We start from the raw sequence: 8,286 nt of genomic DNA, 5'->3' as shown, positions 1-8,286 counted from the left end.
GTGGATTTGTACTTAATCCTGACTCCTTTGTACAGTCTAATCCCGTCCCTTTGGTTCTAGCCAGAGAACTACATGCGGTGGATGAAGTGTGGTGCATATCTTTCCAATTCCATTGGGTTGCAGATGCGAGACACATTCCTCATCACTCTAACCAAGTCAGCTTTCAGAATGTTGAACTTGGCATTGTCTGCAATCGCTGCGTATTGTGAACAAGGTACTTAGATGCCATGGGTTTGGCATAATGAGAATGAAGGATCTGAAACTTACCGTTCTTCGTTTCTAGCCAGAGTTCAGTGTCTAAAGCGGGTAATGTTTATTTAGGGTGCTTACTAAGGACGTCTATCGCTATTTCTGTACTCTGGTGGATGAAGTTAGCTATTTGCTGGATGCTCTCCATAATGTTAGCTTCTTGATCTTCAACATCGTGTTTTCGAGATGTCCTGGCTATTATGTTGATATCATCCACGAAACGTGAGTACATGATTAGGTTTATGGAGTTCTCTACTAATTTCTCTTCAAGTCTTTTATCCAATCATACCATAAATAGGTTAGCCACATCGCCAGCAATATTGACACCGATGGCTGCACCTTCCTCTTGGACGTATGTTTTGTTGTTAAACTCAAATATATGGCACTTGAGTGTGGTCTTAATACTCTCACCCACCGCATGGGTGACGATTGTTTTAACCTGTTCATTATATTCGGGGGTCCTTATAGCTCTGATCCAACCGTTCCATCTCTCTTTGGGGGTTCTTCTATAGCGGTGAGATCTACCTTTTATGGATCTAGTGGGGCATAAACAAATAAGGCCATGTTTATCTAAGTACTCATAAAATCTTTTCTACGTATAAATAACGTCAGCATTAAATTACAAAGAAAACATAGTTTAGAAAATTAACAATAAGCAAATGCCATTGAGTTTTCGTAGAATAAAGTACATTGCTATGATATCTGATGCAATTAGAGTGTTAGAAATATAATCCACAAGGCGGCGAGCTGGCAGAATCGTTAGCACGCCGGGCGAAATGCTTAGCCATATTTCGTTTGCCGTTACGTTCAGAGTTTAAATTCCGCCGAGGTCGACTTTGCCTTTCATCCTTTCGGGGTCGATTAAATAAATACCAGTTACGCACTGGAGTCGATTTAATCGACTTAATCCGTTTGTCTGTCCTTGTTTGTCCCCTCTGCGTTTAGCCCCTTGTGGGTAGTAAAGAAATCTATTAGAAATGTTATGGAGGAAACGTGAGTTTGGTGACTAAATGTGCACTGTCTCACACACACATGCGCACTCACACGCGCGCAACACACACAAACATGCACGTAGTCACGTATGCACACACACGCAAACACTCACATACACACGCACACACATACACTCACACACGCACACAAACACACACAAAAACGCACGTGCATACACACAAACACACACACACACATATATATACTCTTACTCTTTTACTTGTTTCAGTCATTTGACTGCGGCCATGCTGGAGCACCGCTTTTAGTCGAGCAAATCGACCCCGAGACTTATTCTTTGTAAGCCCAGTACTTATTCTATCGGTCTCTTTTGCCGAACCGCTAAGTGACGGGGACGTAAACACACCAGCATCGGTTGTCAAGCAATGCTAGGGAGACAATCACAAACACACAAACACACACACACACACACATATATATATATATACATATATACGACAGGCTTCTTTCAGTTTCCGTCTACCAAATCCACTCACAAGGCATTGGTCGGCCTGGAGCTATAGCAGAAGACATTTGCCCAAGATGCCACGCAGTGGGACTGAACACGGAACCATGTGGTTGGTTAGCAAGCTACTTACCACACAGCCACTCCATGCGCACAAAAACACACACACGCACAATAAGAAGAAAATTTGTTTCCGTTTTAAAAAATTCTGTCATCTGGTTCTTTTCTCGAAACATTCAGAGACAATTTTTTTCTATTGTTCCTCTGCTTTTATCTTTATTGTTGGTGTTGTAGTTATTGACGATCACGTAAGCGTTTCATGGAACATTGTTGCTGTTACCGTTGTTCTGATACAGGTCAGGTTTGATTGAAATAAACTTGAAATCGCAGATAACCCAAGAAATCTTATAGACAAGACAGCTACAATACACAAGTCGATTCCTTGGTTCTTTTTTACATGTAAATCTTGTTCGGTTTTTAGACGTAGCTGTCGCTTTACTTCTTGTTATGGATATTGTTGAAATAAGGCCAGTTAACTCTGTTTGTAGAAACACGGCTCCAGAATTCGATGACGTAATGATTATTGACACAAAAGAATTCGTCCGTTGATTTTGTTATTCTTGTTCATACTAATGCCAGTCAATTTTGTTCGAACATATATAAATCTGCAGTCGTGATTGCAGAAACTATAACTAAAGGGACAGCTACATATGGAGAAAAAAAAGAGAAAAGAAAAACCAACAGAAAGACAAAAAGAAAACAATAAGATTTGCAGCGACATTTACAGAGAATAAAACGGTTGTTGACATGATTTAATCAGATTTGACCTGGGAATAAGCGACGATAATATTTCTAACTGCAAAACGGGCGAAGAAAAATAAAAAAAACAAGCATCTTCAGCGTCCATAAAACTCTAAGAACAGCAACACCACCATCAGCGCCACCACCATCAGCGCCACCACCACCACCAACAACAACGACAGCAAAAACAACAGTGACAATAATAACAGCGGCAACAACAACGATAATAACAATAGCATTTTTACAGAAAGAACGTCGATTACGAAAGCAGCAAGCGAGCAAAAGAAACATCTTTTCTCTTTGAATGTTTCGAAAGAAAAGAACCAGATGACAGAATTATGATTGAGATCTTCCGTTTGACGGTGGAGAAAGCTGTACAAATGCTTGCAGGCTTTGTGATTTTGCGGCTGTTTTATCTCAGAAAATGCAATCACAGAAAGACATTGAACTGCAATCAGTTTACTGTTTATACCTTTCTGTCTTTTCTTAAAAACTCTCGCTAATGAATCCTGGCAGACTAATTTATTCATTAAGTGCACTACTGGAAATATTTTCTCAGGCACCTCTTCAAAGTAATTCAGTGCATATATAATAAGATACATAATGTCTCAGCAACATTTGGTATTTAGTACTAAAGTTTCAGCTCTTATATTGATGGACGGTAGCTCTTTGTCATATCTATAAAAATGTAATATTCTTACCGCTAGAGAATACTAAACGAAACTAGTTATATTGAAACTGTTGCAAAACTTCGTTTGTTACCATAACAATTTAAAGTTCTGTGGCTTTCACAGTTATTTCTTTATATTGATGTATAGTAAATCGCGCCTCATGCCCTAGGACTCAGTGATCTAGTTATCGGCTTTCCATTGGATACAAGTGACCGGAACAACAAGAGGACGTCTGGCCATCGCAGGGTTACGCATTTATAGCCGAATGGACTGAAATAACGTCCGGTGCGCGAATCGAAACCACGACCTTACGCACGTGAGAGCATCAGCATGAACATAAGTCCACGCATCTTCATATATCGAAGTATGGACGTCTGAAGAAGAGACAAGAGGTATATATATGATATGAAGGAATATTGTTCCAAACTTACTGGGAAAATTCAATTTAGAAATACTAAATCAAATTTCGAAATTTCACATCATTATATTTTTATCCTATATTTAATCTTTCTATAATATGTAATTTTCTAGATGGTGTAATTTAATTTTTCATTATTGAATTGATAAAAGGTGCTTTTTTCTAATTTACATATATATATATATACACTCACATATTCACATACACACCCTCACACACACATACACATATGCACCAAACAGTGGCACCCCACTTTATTTATAGGTGCAAGTGTGGATAGGCGCAAGCGGGGGTAGGCATATGGGTGGCTTTGTGGTAAGAAGTTTGCTTTCCAGCCACATGGTTCTGGGTTCAGTCCTACTGCGTGGCATCTTGGGCAGATTGATTACATGAAGTTCAATAGAAAACCGTCTGCGTAAACCGAACATCCCAACCACAAACATTTGCTATACGGATATTTCAAAGACGAATTTCACAGTGCAAAACCGACAACATTAGATGATTTGAGGAATAGTATTCAAAAAAAAAATGCTTATAAATATCATTCCATTACTTTGGCGTTATCAGCGAAGCGTGAATAAGAACAGGTGTTGTTCTAAAAAAATTTAAAGCGTTTCTCTAGATTTTATTAACTTTTGAAAATGAAGTGTATCTTAATAAATATTGAATTTCATTCAACATATGTGAATACAAATTCTACTGTTACCTGTATGTATGTAAACATATATATCTATATACACACACACACACACACACACACATATATATATATATTATATTAAATTAGAGATAAAACCAGTATTAGGCAAATCATACAATGAAAAACTTAAGCCAATACATAAGATTAATTAATGTATATTATTTAAATATATATCAAAATTATTAAAAAAGATATATTTAAATAATATAAATTAAATAATCTTATGTATTAGCTTAAGTTTTTCATTGTATGATTTGCCTAATAGTGGTTTTGTCTCTAATTTAATATAATATAATATTTTACTATAAAATTTGATTCAATCCTAAATCTGATTTTTCCCTTAAGTTCTGATTTATTCCCTAATATTTTATTATTAATATATATATATATATATATATATATATGCATGTAAGTATTATGTATGTATGCTTGCATATATATAATGTTTACGCAGGATGGGCCCAACGACTAGAAAACTGAACAAAATTATCACGTGTGTTTATGAACAAAAATACTCCATGTTGTTTCTTTAGATTCATTTGCTCCCCGCTTAGGATTTATGCTATTGGGAATGCATGGATACACAGTGAGAAACCTGCTGGAAACCTCCAAGGACGGAAGCATTTTATCTTGAAATGCATGCTGTACATATTAAAAATATGTATATATAATTTGAACATATTCGCTATCATATTTCCAATATACTTACTTTGAATACACCAAATCTACACTTATAATCAGACGTTCAAATATCCTACTTTCTCAAATTCAAATTCATTATTTTATCCTAATTAGAAAACTTTCGTTTCATTGCTCTTTTCGTATTTAATTCCGAATTAGTTTCAAATGCTTAATGTTTTTTTTTTTTTTATATCTGCAAAACATCATTAATGAGAGTATAGTTTCTTTTCATTCCCCTTTCAGATAAATTCTCTATCGTTTTTGGAAATTCATGTTTGACTCACTTTCTCATTTTGTTTAAATCTGAAAAGTTTGCCACACTGAACTGTTAAATATACTAAATAATGAGGTTAAAAGAAATAACAAGTTAGGCACGCTAACCAAGTTGAAACGTATATTTCTCTTCTACTCTAGGCACAAGGACAGAAATTTTGAGGTGGGGGGGACCTGTCGATTAGATCGACACCAGTATTCAACTGGTACATAATTTATCGACCCCAAAAGGATGAAAGGCAAAGACGACCACGACGAAATTTGAACTCAGAACGTTAAGACAGACGAAATACCTACAGAGAGGACAAACAAGGATAGACAAAGGGATTAAGTCGAGTATATCGACCCCAGTGCGAAACTGGTACTTACTTTATCGACCCCGAAAGGATGAAAGGCAAAATCGACCTCGGCGGAATTTGAACTCAGAACATAACGGCAGACGTAATACGGCTACGCATTTCGCCCGGCGTGCTAACGTTTCTCCCATCTCGCCGCCTTCCTCCACACCATTTCCAATAACAACTAAAAGAACACTAACATCTAAAGAAGAATGAGAACATCTTTTAATATAAAAGTGAAGTTGTGTGCCTGTCTCCTACGATTTAGATTCCTAACTACTCCCACATTTTTCAGTGCAGTGTAACCAAAACCAGGTATCTTATAGTCGTGATTCATATCGAGCCCGTCTGGGTATTAGCGCGCGTCTATGATGAGTCTACGATTTCAAAAAAGTTTACCATCATTTTTTTCCATTGTAATGCATTTTTTCGCTATTATATAAGGGAAGTAACTCTCTAAAAATGTCTACGATGAGTCAACGATTTAAAAAAAATTTTACCATCATTTTTTTTTTCCATTTTTAATGCATTTTTTTGCTATTTTTTGGCTATAACTCTCTTAAAATGCTTTATAGTTATTTCCCTTACAAATCCGAGCAACGCCGGGCGATACTGCTAGTTTACAAATAAAAACAGGAAGCAATTATTCTTATTTGCAATATTATTTCATTATTTAACAAACATATAGATTGAGAGATCGGTTGAGCAAGAAACAGATGACCGTAGAGTGTATATATATATATATATACGCTAGATTCAGTTTAAATCTTGCCTCACTGTTCGTCATCTGAAAATCGAAAAATTAAATATGAATAACAATAATATTAAACAGTTGACGAATCAGAGAGCTGGCAGAATCGTTAGGACGCCGAGCAAAGTGACAGACTTTATGTTCTGAGTTCAAATTCCGCCCATGATGTATATATATATATATACACATATATATTTATATGTATATATATATAAATGTATATATGTATATGTATAGACATATAGATATATATATATATATATATATATATATATTATATATATATATATATATACACATATGTATATATATATATATACATATATATGTAGACATATATATATATACATACATATATACTTATACATATATATACATACATATATATATGTGTGTATATGTACAGCAATAAGAAAATGGAGGGGATCAAGAGGTGGTATTCATCAACTTTTTGACATTATATTATATCTATTTTTCTAAAGCAACAATTATAGCAGTATACATACATTTATATCATTATGTATTATATAATATATAAAAATATAAAAATACCAGTAATTATTAAAATATATAACGTAGAGCATAGGAGGTAGAATCGTATCTTACAGCTCTTTCCGCCAAGGGGTCATAGTACCCCACTTTACTTCCCTCCCTTCAGTGAACTGAAGTATTTTGTAGATAAGATTAAGGTACTTGGGGGTGCCTCTAGGCTTCGTCTGAGAGTTTAGAAAGTTCATAAGGTTAAGTTATAAATATAATTACATACATATATACACACTTTTACATATACATACATATACATTAATATACATAAATACATATCTATACATTTATATGTACATCTATATACATACAAATGTATCAATTATTATTAACATTAAGTGTATTTTATTATTCCCATTAGATAAAGTACATATATATATGTGTGTGTGTGTGACCGCGTGTGTATCGTTGTCGATTGTTTCCTCCGTCTTCCCTTCCTTGGATCTTTCCTTTTCCTATGTTTCTGACGAAGAGCTCCGCTCGAAACGTTACATCCTCCGTCTTTCTTTCCTTTCCTGAGTGTCCAATAACACTACGTTTGTTCTACGTCCTCGCGTTGTTGTTTTCTCTTTGTGTTTTCATGTTTAGATTATCTATCTATCTATCTTTCTATCTATCTATCTATCTATCAATCTATCTATTTATCTATATCTATATATATATATATATATATATATATATATATATATATATATATATATATTCTATCTATCTATCTCTCTCTCTATATATATATATATATATATTGAAGAACGTAGGATCGAAACGTAAAAGACTTTCTGATCTCCCCGAGCGTTAATCTACTACACCTGTATTTGTTTACACACCTGTTTTCATCTTTTGTTTTTTGTTTGTCTTTTTTTTCTAAATTCCAACGATATATAGATTGGATATTTTTCTGTTTGGCTGCCAGAGTCAATTTTCTCTTCGAATTGAGTTCATATTGAGAGTAATGATACACTTTTATAGGCTAATTATTGACGTGAAAGTAATTTTCGCTATAAATCAATAAATACAGAGTTATTAGTAATTAAAGTTTGAACATTTTGGTAGTTTTAGCCACTCGTAAGCCACAAACACATTCATGGCTGTTTCGATAGTAAGAAGCAGAACATGAGAACTCTTTTGTCTCTTAACGTGACTGTTGCCATAGTAACAAGCGACTCCAAGCAGTCTTTGAAAAGTCTTTTATCTGCGAGAAGCACGTGTTGACACATTTGACTATGTGTTCTTTGTTCTTTGTAATCGTGGCTGCAAGCTGCATTAAGTTCGTTTCTACTATGGAAACATTGAAATCAGAGGAGGATATTTTAAAAATTAAAACCAAAAGCTAATGTTGGTTTTTTAAGCATATTTAAATTGTAATTAAACATATTTAAATTCTTTTTGACATTGAGTATTGCGG

At 34.6% G+C, this 8,286-nt stretch overlaps 1 long non-coding RNA gene across 1 annotated transcript in view; it reads right to left on the bottom strand.

The window, feature by feature from the left end:
- Positions 1 to 8,006, bottom strand: part of LOC118763476 — a 19,192-nt gene extending 11,186 nt beyond the window's left edge. The window contains exon 1 of the long non-coding RNA XR_004999235.1: positions 7,995 to 8,006. This is a non-coding gene — a long non-coding RNA (uncharacterized LOC118763476). The remainder of the gene's footprint in view (positions 1 to 7,994) is intronic.
- Between the last annotated feature and the right edge of the window lie 280 nt (positions 8,007 to 8,286).

This window comes from Octopus sinensis, linkage group LG5 (assembly GCF_006345805.1).
Source record: "Octopus sinensis linkage group LG5, ASM634580v1, whole genome shotgun sequence".
NCBI lineage: Eukaryota > Metazoa > Mollusca > Cephalopoda > Octopoda > Octopodidae > Octopus > Octopus sinensis.
Note: the sequence above shows the minus strand (reverse complement) of the source record. Positions and strands in the feature narration are given on the sequence as shown.